The 14969-nt window shown below is 39.7% G+C and overlaps 1 long non-coding RNA gene across 3 annotated transcripts in view; it reads left to right on the forward strand.

Annotated features, from left to right (window-relative positions):
- Window positions 1–14969, forward strand: part of LOC107310818 — a 113165-nt gene that overhangs the window by 21491 nt on the left and 76705 nt on the right. The gene's annotated exons all lie outside the window — the stretch shown is intronic.

The following is a 14969-nucleotide window of genomic DNA, read 5'->3' on the forward strand; positions in this document are numbered from 1 at the left end:
TGTCTGATAAAAAACGTAACATTGATCAAATATGAACTAAAACTAATTTCCCAGCAAAGAACTTTTTACTTGAGAATAGTTTCCTTGATAACTTCCTTTCCACCACTTAAATTTAGGGATGCAGGAAACCTCAGATAATACAGGTGCAGCCAGAATGAGTAATGAACCAGAGCGTGAGTACTTATAGCAAAGAGAAACTTAAATGAAACTTTACTGTTTGATAATAAAAAGAAATAAGAAGAGGAATCCCTTTTCAAAGAGAAATTTGGTGAGAGGTGAGATGGATGTGGGCAATGAACTTCTAAAATACAGCATGACCTGCTTGTCTTCTCTCCACGCACCATCGGAAAAGTTAATGTTTTTATTGTTATAGTTTCCTTCCTTGGTTTCTTTTGAAGAAGGGCAAATCCTAAGAAGAATTTCTGAAAGGAAAATTCGGATCCTTTGCATGCAGACACGTACAGCTTGTTGGGAAGAGCACGCTGTGGCAGCAGGCTGCCAAGTGGTGCCATCCTGCCACCAGCACGGGGCTGGCAGCTAAGCATGCGGCAGGTTGGTCCTGCACCCTGCCTGGCTGGACAGCAGCTGGGGTGGAAAGGTAGGCCCAAAGGTATCTGAGGTTTTCTTCTCTGTGAACTGGTTGACGTTAAATGCTTAACAAGGTTCTGCATCTAACAAATAGTTTAAAATAAAATAGCAATTAGAAGGTGGGGGGCGTGAGAAACCTTTGACATGCTATCGTTCTTTACTGCTAGGAGACAATCAGTATAACTGAACGAGAGCTGTGGGAAGCCAGCAGGCTGTCTTTCAAAATGGCAATCCTTGTCACACTCTGCAGATGCCATTCCTTTCATTAGTTGCGGTGTTTCATTTATTTCAATTAACCGTCACCATTTAGCTGAGGAAATATTTGCTTGTTTGTTTTTACATCTCTGCTGTACTCTTAGCTTCAGACACTTGTCTCTTCATTAATGTTTCTTACTCAGAGCGTCTTCTATGACAAAGGTCATTCCTTATCAGTTCCCACGAATACCCATGCATCATCTACATTTCTAGTGCACCATGAGATTCTCCACAGTGCCTGTCTGCCTTACCACTGTTTGCCTTGCCATCTGTCTTATTCCCACATGTAACACCTAATTAACATCTGTGGTAATTAAAAATGCCGTGAGATCTCTTCTATTATCTATTATTTGTTTCAGTAGGGATAAATCAGCACATTGAACTCTAAAAGGACTGTAATATCTAACAATGAAGAACATAAAATATACTCTTAAAAGATTTTAAATATTCATAAAGTAGAAGGCAGGAGCCATTATTTTTAATAGAAAATTTTACATGGTGAATAAAAGTGATATTTTACTGCTTCTACACAGCATACTGTCAGGGCACTGTGTAGCTGAGAGCCACCATGTGTATGGGAGAGTGAGGTGAGCAGCTCATGGTCACTGTGCTGGGGAAAGAGTTGAGTACAGGGCTTTCTGAATTTTAATAGATTGCAGTTTCTGATAGTGGTATCTAGCCTTTTGAAACTGATAAATGAATTGGTCTGTACAAAACTGCAGATTAAGGCAGTTATTTTCTATGAGTTATCTCCGCCAAAGGAAACCATCTGCTCATCTCAGTCACATAGCGTTTCACATAGCATAGTTTCTGCAAAGAGCTCCTTGGATGATCATAAATAGGAAGTACATCTAGAAATCAGATTGGTGTCTACTTTCTTCCAAAATAATTTGTGTTGAAAATTAAATACACCTTTGCTTTTAAGCCTAAAAGATGAACAAAAAAGTAATACAATCCCACCATAGCATCAAAATCCATGCCTGTGTATGTAACACACACAGAATTTGGACCATCAATAGTGTTCTTCTAAGAGAATTGATAAAGGATGGTACCTGTTCTGTGACAAGAAATTCTCCTCCACAGGTGTTTCTCTGTTATCAGTGTCACTCAAAGATGTGTTCTTTATTTTGCTGTTCTGAACACATTTCAGGTAGCTGGTCAAATCTAAGCAATAAAGCACATGAGTCAGATGGTCGCCTGCATTCTCTTGTTTCACCTAGGACGCCTTAATTAAACTTCCAGAAAACCTTGCCCTTTGCTAGACTGATTAAATTTTCAGTGAGAATATCACGGGAACATTCCTAAGTTTTAGTCTTCAAGAAGCTGAAAATAATGCACTGATTTAATTCCTGGGCTGCTCTCATATTCATGAAGGAACAGCTATCTCGTTGCAGTGAGGTATTTCCTTTCAGTTTAGATCTTTTTCTGTAGGGGAAAAAAAGAAAAAAGGAATTTGTTCCTGAGAGTTGTTTTGTATGTGAAAAATTACATTTTTTCCTATCAACTTTTCCAGCTCTTTTGTGGAAGATGAATTAAATCTGAATCCGTCTCAATTACTCAAGGACTGTATTTCATTGTAACTGATCACATTGCATTACAGTTCTCTAGATTAAGCATAGGGACTGGCAGTATGACTTCTAACTTCACTGACAGATACACCTGCAGCTAAGAGCTGCTAAAATAAAACTGTCTTGAGAGAAGAAAAGGAGGAGAAGATTTTCCTTTCCTGCCCTGTGTTGCTCTGATTGCAAAATCTTGACAAGTAGAGTGATAATGGACATAAATGGATTTTCTGGGTATTCTAATTAAGGGATGAACAAACAGTGGAACAGGCTGCCCAGAGATGTGGATCTGGAGATATTCAGAACCCAACTGGACATGGTCCTGAGCATCCTGCTTTGATTAACCTTGCACTGACAGGGCAGTTTGGATCATCTCCAGAGTTGCCTTCCCACTTTGGCCTGTCATGAGTCTATGAAAATACTATTAGGAAGAAGGTGTGGGGACTGTGGTTGTCCAGTCTGTGTTCAACATATGAATTACCCATATCCTGGCTTGATTAGATAAAAATGATGAAAAACATGGGAGGAATTTGAGAAAATGCTCCCAAAACTCTGGTATACTTTCTGCCATGGTAGAATTCAGTATTGCTTGGATGTCAACAGAAAAGAATGCCATAAATATGAAAGGTGCCTATTTCTGTGAGCTTACACTCATGAAAGTAAATACTACTGTCCATTCATTTTTCAAAGAAGATTTGCAAGAACTGAATTGTTCCTCAGGCTCTGCAATAAAGTAAGTACTGAAGAAACGGGCATTCAAAAAAGAGGGTGGCTGGGACATAGCTCGACATTTATCTTTCAAATGCATTCCTGGCTGTTACGGTTTTATTCCATCTTCCTTTGATATCGTTTAACGTTTGATGTCAGTTCAGCCCCAGTAACATTTCAGTTCTAAATCTTTGCATTCCGTGCATTCATTCTCCCCATCTTTTCCATACCCTGTTGAAGTCTTACTTGAAGTCAAGCTGGAGGCAGAAGGCTGTAGCCCTGGGCTCAAGGCCTGCTGCCATGCTGGTAATTCTGGGTGAAGTGTCTGCCAGGGACCCCTTAAAGAAGCTGCTCTTGGTGCCCTTCCCCAGCAGTTTCTCCTGAGGAGAAATGAAGCTGGCCCATGGCACTTGTGCTTGGAGGCAGATGGAGCACGCTGGAGCCACTCAGGCGTTCTCCTCTTATTAACAGCTGTCTCTTCTGTTTTGTTCATTGCGAGAATGATGAGCCCTGTTAAAGCACCGAGGATAAATCCTTAAAGAAAATGTTCCTGACATGAAAATAGCTACAGCAGAAAAGATTGTTTAAGCTTTATCATCAGCAGTTTAAATACAGCATTAGCTGTCCCTTCACAGTGTGCAAAGCTGAGCAGAGCCAGAACTGCAGCAGGTGGGAGATGCATTATCAGCTTTGTAGTTGGCTTAGACCCGAAGAGCTGAGTGGGAGTGTGTGTGTGTGTCTGTGTGCTGGGTCTCATCACTGACCAGCAGAAAGGAGATGCTGGAAATGCCTGATGGTATTCTGTATGTACTGTGCAGGTTGGTGTGCTGTGTGTATGGGCACAAGTAGTGAAGCTGTTGATAATTCTGCCCCTAAACCATTCTTTTCCTTATGCCTTTCTTGGCTGGTATGTTGCCATGAACTAAGGAAGAATACATGGTTCAGGAAAAAAGTCAATTCTCATGTATGCTGGTGGGTTTCCTGACCTGGAAATACTTCAGTCACCTGCAATGATTTATTTATTTCTACAAAAAAATGGTCTCTTGCTTTGTTTGTTAGTCATATATGAAAGAAAAAGGAAAGATATAAAGAGAAGACAGCACTTCTCTTTGCTGATGATGAATTTGATGGATGGCTCTCTGAACTCAGTACTATACTCACCAAATTAAGATAAATCATTACTGAAATGTTCATGGAGTACATGCCCAAAATCAATTGTACTCACGTGGAGATCCATTAATCTATCTCTTCCTTTTCAATCTGTCCAGCCTCTTTTAATGACTTTTTATCACTCCAAACACAAGCTGTGGTACAGTTTCTGGTAGTTTAGATTAAAATTACAATTGCAACTCTTACTTGAAGAGTCCTTTTAATCAAATCTTATAAAATTAAGCATAGAGTTAGAACTGATAGCAGATGAAGGGTTAACTGCACATAAGACTGTGTTTCTCCACTCAAAAGCTTCTTATATTTTAATCTACATGAACTTTCTTTGCTTTCATTGCACTATGCATTCCACTTGGCAGGCACACCTATGTTTTTGTTTTGTTTCTAATTCATAGCTCAGTTTAGTACAAAGTGCATCTTCCTTCATATAAATTATGCAGATACTTATGATTAATTCATGGTCAGCAATCTGTTTTAAAACTTCTGACACACAGAAATGAGAAGGAAAAATTTCGGATATCATCTATTGGCTTTGGTGGCTTTGGTTGCTGTGAACAGGAGAAAGGTTTTCTATTAGAAATGGAGAATAGCTCAAAAAGTAACCAAGATACCTGCCTTAATGAGTACTTAGGGCTGTAGTCTCCTTGTTTTCATGTGATTTTGCAGCTAGCAGGATAAGGTACAGTATGATCGTATTTGTTTATTCTCAGGATTTCAGCACTTTGTCAGTGACCGGTAAAAGCAGTATCTTTTACTTGGTCGTAAACGATTTCAGTTTTAATTTGTGGGATGCATCAGTGCTCCCAGCTCTCTTCTCTCATTACACAGAGCTTAAATGTTACGCTAAAAAAGTGAGGTGTTTCTTTGTGGATTTGGGTATGTTGTGCCAAAAAAAATAAATAAAAATGAAAGGACTGCAGCACTGTGAAGTACTTAAACTAAGAAGAAGATGTACTTTTAATAAAGTGAGGCATGTAAATAAATCAATGAAGTTGGGGGCTAATTGCCCTGCATCTAAGAATTTCTCAAACTAGTTCAGTCTCCAGAGTGAAATATTGGCAGTTAAGGTACAGAAATCCTGCCAGCGGATTCCGGCACCAAATGGAAGCACACTGAAATAGACTGCATACTGAAATGGTGAATTTGTGGAGGCTAAAAGCACTACCATGATTTGGTGCAGTGAAAAATAGAATCAGAGAATCAACTTTGCTGAAGTTGACTATAGAAGTAGACTATAACAATAGCCTTTGCCTAATCCACCAGGTGGGTCACTGGGTCATAGACGGAGATGAGGTTGTTCAAGAAGGACCTGCCTTCTTAACAGCTGTCTTCAGGCCATTTTGTGCCTGTGCTCGAGGATACCAGAGCCTCTGCATCACACACGAACAGACTCCCTGGGACAATCCCCTGAATGGCAGAAAGAGATACCGAGTCGCTATTATATTTGCACTCCACTTCCTGTACTTGGCTTCAGGGTCAGATATTCCTCATGCATCTGGAAGAACAGCCCTGCAGAGGCTGAACTCTGACACTGAACACTGTCTTTAAAGACAGTGGCTATGTTGAACAGAGCTGCTAAGGATGGAGTGAAGTCATCTTAATTTTAAAAGGTGTTGCCTGAACAGCTCCATAGCTGGGATTTTGCTCAAACACACCCAATTGCAGTTCATCTCCTATGTTGGTTGTCCTGTAAAGTGCCTGACATGCTAGTTTGCTGCTTTTCTGCTGGGAGAACTGTGGAGAACATCAAAAGGAACTCTGTGGAAGCAGCCATGATTCTCCTCCCCATGAAATGCAGCCAACCCCATGGCCCACCAGAGCTTCTGGCTCTCCACTGGGTTCTAAGGACACACTAGTATGCATCATGAGATTGCACTTCTAAACAGAGAAACCTTCATAGGCTCTCTAATCCGTTGAGGTGGGTTAGTAACCTCATCCAATGAATTCAGCCTTGGATTTTGAGTATAGAATTTTTGTCAATAAGGCTTGATACACAAAAGTAATGATTTCATTTTTTGATTGCAAGGCATCAGTATCATGGCTGTGAATTTCATTGACTTTCTAAGCAGAATTGAACTTTTGTCAGTAATTCATTCAAAGCAAGTAGCCGGGGTATAAATCCTTAGTTCTGCAGTAATGCTTGTACATACAAAATTAAACTGGATAAAATCTAGGAGCCTGCTGGTATTTGGGTTGAGTTTCCTGCTGCTATGCCAAACCTTTCTTTTGATAGCATTCATAAATGTTTTGGATTGTTGTCCCTTCAGACAGACAACTGCTGAAACATTGATTAGCAGTGTATCGACAAAACCTGGTCTCTGTTAATAAGAAACAACACAGCAATTATTAGTTTATGTAACTTAGACTGAGCATACAGGCAGATAAGCGTAAATGAAACATCCCACCACAATCAGCTGCAATGGAAATCAGAGCAGACCTCTCCAGGTCAGTTTTGGATATCCCAATGAGAGTGTTCCTATAATGTTTTAGGTGAGCACTAACTTCTTTTCATTTGTTTTTATTATTCTTACTGCATCAATTTGCTGGGTGGCTTTTCTTGCCTGTGAGCACAAAGGCAACAAAAGTGTTCTCAGACTGTACCATCAAGAATTGCTGGTTGCAGATAAATTTAGTTCACAGAGCAAGCACTGAAACTGTTCTCTACTTTCTGATATGATTCAAGTCAAATTCATGTTTTACATGGCACCAGCATAACACTGGAGAGGAAAATCTGTTTTAAGTATAGAAAAAAGATGAATGCATTTCATAAGGTAATCATTATTATGAGACAAAAGGATGTTTTGTTTAACACAGGCTTACATGGGATAAGGATGTTGGTGAGACAGGCAGTTTTCATACCTTTTTCAATCTAGCAGATTATATCACAAAGATTGCAGGGATTTTTTTATTTTTTTTTTAATATTTCCAGTGTGTGCTCTCAGTTTGTTGTGTCATTCAGGTGAACAAACTGCTAGGAATGGTAGAAATTGAGCCAAATTACTGAACATACCCTGCTCTGCTCACATTATTATGACTTTCCTGAACCTAGAAAGAAGGGACCATTATCGATAGAAACCAGAGATCATTCCAAAGCAGGACAAACACGAGTGCACCTTCAATCAGCTGTTATATTTGATATCTGCATTTCCAAAACCCCAAACCATTTTGTCTTTCACTGAGCAGTATTTTCATGAGGGTTTCCTCCTAAATCACAATAAGTACCCCAGCAATAATACTGCTTGTGAGTAAGGGAAGAACAAATTCATTTGTGATGGCTCAGAGAAAGCAGGTTTGTTTTTTCTGAGCTGTACTGAAGGACTGAAAAACCTCATGAGAACTTAATGAGAGTAAATCAAGGCCTAAGGTCTGTGCCACTTCTGGAGCTGGTCAGTGAAATATTTTCAAACAATATTTTCATTACCAGGTGTATTCTGAATGAGCCCTCGGTACTGAACGATTAAAGGGAAAAAATGGTATGTGCAGAAAACAGTTTGTTGAAGCAACAGAAGCAACCATTGGATTTTGCTTTGCATGGCTTTCTATCAATCAGAAATAATAATGCAGAGAAGGCATGAAAAAAGATTCAATAAACAAATTTGTGTGGCTTTATGTTTATTTTGCACGTGTCTCCTTGTGAATTAAATATATATATATATATGCTTAGCTATCTCACTTTGTCATAAACCTGTCCAGTCCATTTTGGATGTAGGAGTGAAGGTCTCCATAAACTCTTAGCATGCTTTATTTGTATTTTCCCATTTCTATGTGATTACTTGGGAAATGATGGGAAAGTCAAATAACACTTTAAAAGTCTCTATTGAGTCAAAGAGGAGGCTGTAGCGAGCGCATTGTGAGAACCAGTTTTAGTCCAGGCCAAATCTAATTGAAATGTAAATAGGAAATAAAGCAACCCTTCATTTCTTCTTACGAATATAGCGTACATCCTCTGATGTTTGGTACAAAGCTTATACAGTATAAAACAGTGTTATCCCCACCACACATGTATGAATCATTCAGCATTACTGACTTCATCACACAGTCTGGACTAGACCTCACAAGTGGAAAGTGGTATCAAGACTTCATAACACTGAGGGCAGAGACCAGGTGAAGAAGGGACTGATGTTTTTCCTAATCATCACCTAGCCTTTCCAATCAAGTAAACAGCCTCAGATACAGCTCTGGGTAACAGCTCTGCTAACATGTCTCCCAGGAAATCACACAGGTGTGCCTTGCTGCCCTGCTGATGAGGCTCCTCCTGCCCACTGCTGGGACTGCTTCACCTCTGGCTCATCTCCCTCTGGTTACATCTGTCCCTCTATGACCAGAAGGGCTCTCCTCTACTAAGGGAGAGACAGTGCTCTGTCTACAGGCTCATGAGTGCTTCTCTGCCAGGGCAGGAGCCTTTGTGTCCGCAGCTGAGGCAGGAGGATGCTGTCACTGAGAAGTGCTGACTTTGCTACATGTTGATGCTTTAAGCAGCCTTATTTCATGTGCTGTGTGTTTAGGTGTGCTAGGGGTTATGCTTATGCTATCAGGCTTGCAGTTGTTTTCTCAGTTAAAATGTTTAAGATCTTTTTGGAGCAGTTGAAGGAAAACTGGTTTCAGCTGAGATGCAATGGCAGTATCTTAACTTCAAATCAGAGTGTCTCAATGAATGGTTTATGTGAAAAATTTGCTTGCTTGCTTTCTGAGTTCCATTGGGAAGGATAGATCTTTCTTTTTTTCTCAAATACTGATAATGTAAGTTAGCTGTGCTATCTCTGTTGTCTAAATAAGAGAGTGTGGAAGCACTGTAGCTCAAAACCCAGTTGCTGGTTGGTCTTAATATTCTTGGGTTTCAGCAATGTGTTTTAAATTCTTGTTCCCAAATAGTAGCCCTAGATGGAATTCACAGCAGCCCAACATGCTGTCAAGGCATGAACATTTTGCATCTGTTTTGTGAAACACAGCACACAAGCAATAAACTACATCCAGCAACACTTCGAGATTTTGGATCTGGGCTATGTATGGTGGTGGGTGGATCTCTAGAGCAAGCTTTTATTTGTGTTAATGGTGTTCCTAGCCAAATTTATTAATCTTCTTAAAACATTTACCATATGGTGCTTGTAAATAAATAGTGAGTAAGTACAGGCAAGCATTCATTAACATTTTCTTCCGCTGTATCCATTGCTTATGAAATTGACTGTTGCTGGTTTCTGTTTTGGATCCTTTTCAATCTGAAAATCACTTCATTGGTCCAAAAATTAATAAGGTCTTTAGTGAAGGTGTTAGAATGAACAAAATAAATGTCCAATGGCTAGTGAGAGTCCAAATAAGAACAGCTGAAAAGCTTTTGTGCAGAACCTAACATGCTAATACTGGTTTGTATTAAGCTTATTTAAGATACCTGTTGGAAATTAAATAAAAAGTAATGGTAAGATGCATGACTAGGGAACATAAGAGTTTTAAACTGCAGTAGTTAACCTATTAAGTGTTTTCATAATAAACTGAGGTTTGTTTATAAGAAGGATGTGATCAGGAATGTTTTTATTACAAGAGCTCTTCCCCCTCCTGCTATGCTACAGCAATCATAAATCTAAGCTACCTCTGTTTTCAAAAATAGTCTGCAAAAAGAAACAAAAGTCAGACTTGCAAATATATACCCAGCACATTACGCTGGTTCAAGATCTGTGGCTGTTTCCTATTACTTCTTTTCTGTTCAGAACTATCATACAGCTTCACTTGGACATTTTTCTCAACATAAATATCACCTTTGTTGTTATTGTTTTCTCTGAGGGAAAAGCCAAAAGCCAAACTGATACAGAATTACAAATAAGCCTCGCAGAGTCCCATTAAAACTGTTTTGTAAAAGAAATATTTAAAAATCCCCAAAGCATCACCACTAATGATACTTTATGCCCTCTAACTGAAATTACAAATACAAGGATAAGAGCTGTTACACATTTCTGCTGTCATCTCATGTAACCAAGTATCAGATATGTGTTTAACTTTGGCCACAGCAATTCAGTTTCTTGGTGGTCAACTGACCAAGTTGGTGGCCAGTTTTGGACTAGATGATCTGGTCCAGATTGGACTAGATGATCTTGTAGGTCCTTTCCGACCTTGTGATTCTATGATAACTGTATACAGTCAAGTCTTGTGATGCTTTGAGAAAGCATTTGTAACAACAGCCTTTGATGGGTAACTGCCCCATATCAAATCACTGATTACTAAACTCTTCCTCCTGGCACCTAGAGAGGCAGAATAGAAACAATAAGGAAAAATCAGTATACAACAAAAAAAGAGGTAAAAACCAGTGCTTTTCATCAGGGATTTCCAGGGCTGCTATCCCAGACATCCCAGAATTTACTTCAGTGGTGCTTATTCCTCTTGCTGTGCTATCTTGTAAATGCCGTTTTGTGTTTGGGGAGGTTGGAACAAGAGGCAGTTGACAGAGTTTGGGCTGTGTTTTAATTATTTCTGTGGTAGAACTTCAATTTAGAGAACATAAAGGAGCACAGAATGCATGTGGGTGCTAGCAGATGTTTTTTTAGCAAGGCACCAAATATTTTAGCTTCTGACTGAAATTCGTTAATCTGTAGTAATGCTTTGCTTTGGCTATTAGTGACACGCCAGCATGTAAACACAGCCAGCCCTCTGTTAACCCTGGCAAAGGCTTCAGAACAACCCCAGTCTGGGAGGACAGTCCTCCCTACAGCAGCACTGGGAGGCACTTGGTGCAGGGAGCCTGCCTGCGTGCAGGGTCTGTGCATATGCAAGGGGGAAAAGCTGGGTCGTTTGTCTTGGGCCTGAGAATCACAGGCAACTGTCAAGTTGATGTTCATGATATAGATAAGAAAGAGAGCTAATTGCATGTTGTTTCCTTGCTTTTATATAATTCCCAACAAGAACAGTTTCTTCTTTGTCCTGATGATATCTCATCAGTGTGTAGGCACCACTAAAGAAGGGTAAAAGAACACTATGCTTGATGGTGGGAATAGCTGAAAGAATGGTGAGTGTTTGCTGATGGAAAGTTTGAAATACAGGGTTTATTCTGTTTGGCAGGAGACAAGAAGCAGTTAGTGAAAATGGACAGTGCAAAACAACGAAGGTCAGGGGAGAGCATTTTGCTGTATCAGCACCCCTTGATGCTTTAATGAGCTTTTCTTGACAATTCATCCAAATTATATAATACCTTAAACTGATTTTACTTGCAAATGTCGTACCCATTCCCGAGTCAAATGTGCCAGAGGGCTCTGCAGTTCCTTTCCACAATATTTCATGACTTACTAAACTCGGTGTCCTTTACTTCCACAATAAATCCCATCTATCAGCTATATACTTACAAATGTAGGAGACATAACTTTTTAATATTGGGATGATAATGTTGATGTATTCTTTTTTAATTCCTCGGGAACTTACGCAAGTGGTAAGTAGTGACTTTCAGTGGCTATCAAGTTAAATACTTGATCTGTGCTGGATCAGGATATGGCTTGATGTTTCTCATTACATAGAGGTTCAAGATGTAAAAGAGGTTTTCTTCAGTACCCCCAGACAGTATTGGCAGTGAAGCACAGCACTTTCCAGATACTTGGTTCTCAGCTCACCTGGATTTTCACTGCTGTTTCCCCCACCCACTGCTCAAGAACTTGACACCCAATATATCCTGTTCTGCAGGAGCTTCGCTCAGCCTTGGGTTTGAACCTCCCCTTCTTCAGTTATAGAGTAGTTGGCACTTGATCTCAGAAATGTACCTGTCTTAAATGAGAAATAAAAGGTGTTTCTATCTGCTCTTCATTGTGCTGTGTTAAAGCAAGAAGGAGAATGTTCTAACTAGATCTGTGAGCTGAAGCTTAGCCCTCTCTAGGCTTTCTCTCAAATTAATTCTGGGCTGCTGTCTTAATTTTCTGTGTTGTTTTCTTTTTTAAATCCAGGCTAATTATTTCAGCTGGCTACTGTTCATTTCCAGCTTCAATGAACCCTAACTAGCCCACTTATCTAAGTGTCTTGATCTGGAGCAGCCACTTTTGAGCACAGCTACTCAGTCAGTTGTACTGAAGCTCTTTACCTGCAACCCAAAACAGGACTGTAATTTTGAGCCCACACCCTCTAAATCAGCCCTTCTGCTCCCTGAAACAACGTTTTCCCTGTTAGATGTTGAGATGCAGACGGCAGGGCTCTCGGCATCAATTGCAGTGCTGATCTGGACCTGAAGTTGCAGTAATGATTTCAGAAAGACTGTGTAGATTAGAAGCTACACTTGCATGTTAGTTCTCTTTGACAGAAGGCCAATATTTCTGCTCTCCCTCAGAAATGATTGTCAGATGGAAGGAATAAATCACAAGAGACATTTCTGCATCAAAGCTGCTAAAACCAGCTGTTGTGTGGAACTGGGAGAATGTCCACTTTTGCAATGATAGTAAAAGCTGTTTAATCCAAATGTGATGGTGGCTTGAAGAGAAGAACAATTACAGAATCATTAGCTCAGATTTTCAGCTGTTTGACTGATGTAATTTCTAATGTGTTGTTAGTGGATTAATGAACTACATGCAGCTTGTAAAAGGCTGGCCTTTTGGAACTTGTCTCTGCTTCATGTAACAAGGACTGTAACTTGGAGAAATTACACTCTGATTAGTGGCTTTCCTATCTCGATCATCATTGCCCATTCTCATGGCTTATTTTTTTAGCTAAGTTTAGACTTAACTCCTTTACATTCTGTAAAACCATCTGTGTTTCATTGCTTTTTAGGCAAATAACTGAATAGAGGTAAATGACAACTTGTTAGCAATAGCAGTATCTCTTCTTGGATCCACAACTATACCCTGGGCCATTGCAGGTTTATTTTGTCAAAGCTTTCAGTTAAAACTTAAGAGTTCTAAGTAGAAAAATGAAGTAATTGGGTAATACAGGTCTTCAAAGGTCTTTCTAGAAGCTGCTGGAAGCTGCTGTGAAGGAATGCCCATGATATGTCCTTCTAACTGCATGTCCCATCTTCTCTTGGGTTTGTATTTGGTGCAATGGTGCATTCACGAAGGGTTGCATGGCTTCCTTCTTGCTGGTTCCAGGGTGCTTTAGTGATCATTTGGCAGATGTTTCATGTGTTTGAAGCAAGAAACATGTTAAAATCCCATGAGTACTCAGAGATATCAGAAATGCATAACATGAAACGTGAGCCATCCTTGGCATAGGATACAACTGAAAAAGCAACTGGCCTGCCTTGTTCAGGACTGACAGAGGCAGGACAAACATGAAGAAGTATAGCTGCAGTTCAGCTATATGAAATTAGCACTCATCCATGCAGTAGTAAATGCAGACCCACAGGTAGGAATGGGGGACTGGCTGCCTGAACAGAACCTCACAGATCTGAGGCAGGAGAAGCAGCCTTCTGACTGGAAGCCATTACTCCTGAAATTATGGTGCATGCTCTGAAAGAAAGGCAGAGTCAAGTATGGGGTAACCTTTTCACCCCCACACTTTCCACTTGGCATGATGGGGACAGTTGACTTTCCCCTGTGTGGGAAGTCATTCAGGTCATCTGAATATGTTGAGGTGTTAGCTTGTAGTCTGAAAGCTATTAACAGCAACTGCACTGTCTCCTACCCAAGGAGCAAGAATCATGCATGCAGTGCAAGTTACCTTTATAAATGGAAGAGTACTGACAATTTGAGTTTATCCTTGGGATTTAATGGATGTCTCCAAAACAAATTGAATGTCTTGGGCCTTGCACAGAATAACACCATTATTAACAACAGCAGTCTTAGCTTTTCTAAGGGCTTTTTTGTCACTGAGAGGGCAAAACTGGCATCACAAGTCCTTTGTATGGATTGCTTCTTTTCACTGTGCTCTGAGCCTGCAGCCAAAAGGTTTCAAGACTGCAGCCTTTGACACATTTCAACTGCTTGTGATAGACACTTTCAAATGTAATAATATAGGAACAATTAAAAAAAAAAAATCTAATTTCTGAAATCTCCAAATTAAGAATTAAACACTTCAGCATGAGGAATAAGGATTGTTTTCTTAATAGACTAGCATTACTATTGTGTTCCAAATCACATTCCTGCATTTCAGTGTGTTTGTGTGCTACAGATGTTTACTCTTGTTTTGTTTCCCACCAAGTAAGAGCAGATACAATCTTAAGTATGAAGAAAACTTTGTGAGTGCGAGGGCAGTGTAGGAGCTGAAGGCCAACTTTAAATCAGAACCTTTGAAAACCTGTTCCATCTGTTTGTTTTTGCAACCCAGAAGACAAAACTGGGTCCCTTGGTTAAAAGTTCTACCAAAGCAAAAACTCTAACTCCAGTTCCCATGCCCTGTTCTGTACTTCACTATCCAGACACAGTGTGTCACATGGAAGGTTCCATGTCTGTGTAAGAGTTTTGTTCCACTGCTTTAATGAAACTGCTTTCATTCTTTGTCTCCTGTTTTTAGTGTTCAGTTTGATGAACCATCAAATTATCAGATGGATAAAATGACCAAAATAAAAATAGTTTAGCATGTGGTAAATAGCAACAGAGCAGGTTTTCAGTTTCATTCTCCTCTTTCCAAAGACCAGTGTGTGACATTGTATGTTTACAGAATATTCCTCTATTTGTTACTGTGTGTACGTAGTCATTTCTAGGCTGTGCTTGAAGTTGTTTCTTTTGGTTTGATAAGAATAATAACTGATTCTCAAAAAACGTTTTAGATTTTATTTATAATGCTCTTGTGTTT

The sequence above is a fragment of the Coturnix japonica genome, chromosome 3 (genome assembly GCF_001577835.2).
Source record: "Coturnix japonica isolate 7356 chromosome 3, Coturnix japonica 2.1, whole genome shotgun sequence".
Classification (NCBI taxonomy): Eukaryota; Metazoa; Chordata; class Aves; order Galliformes; family Phasianidae; genus Coturnix; species Coturnix japonica.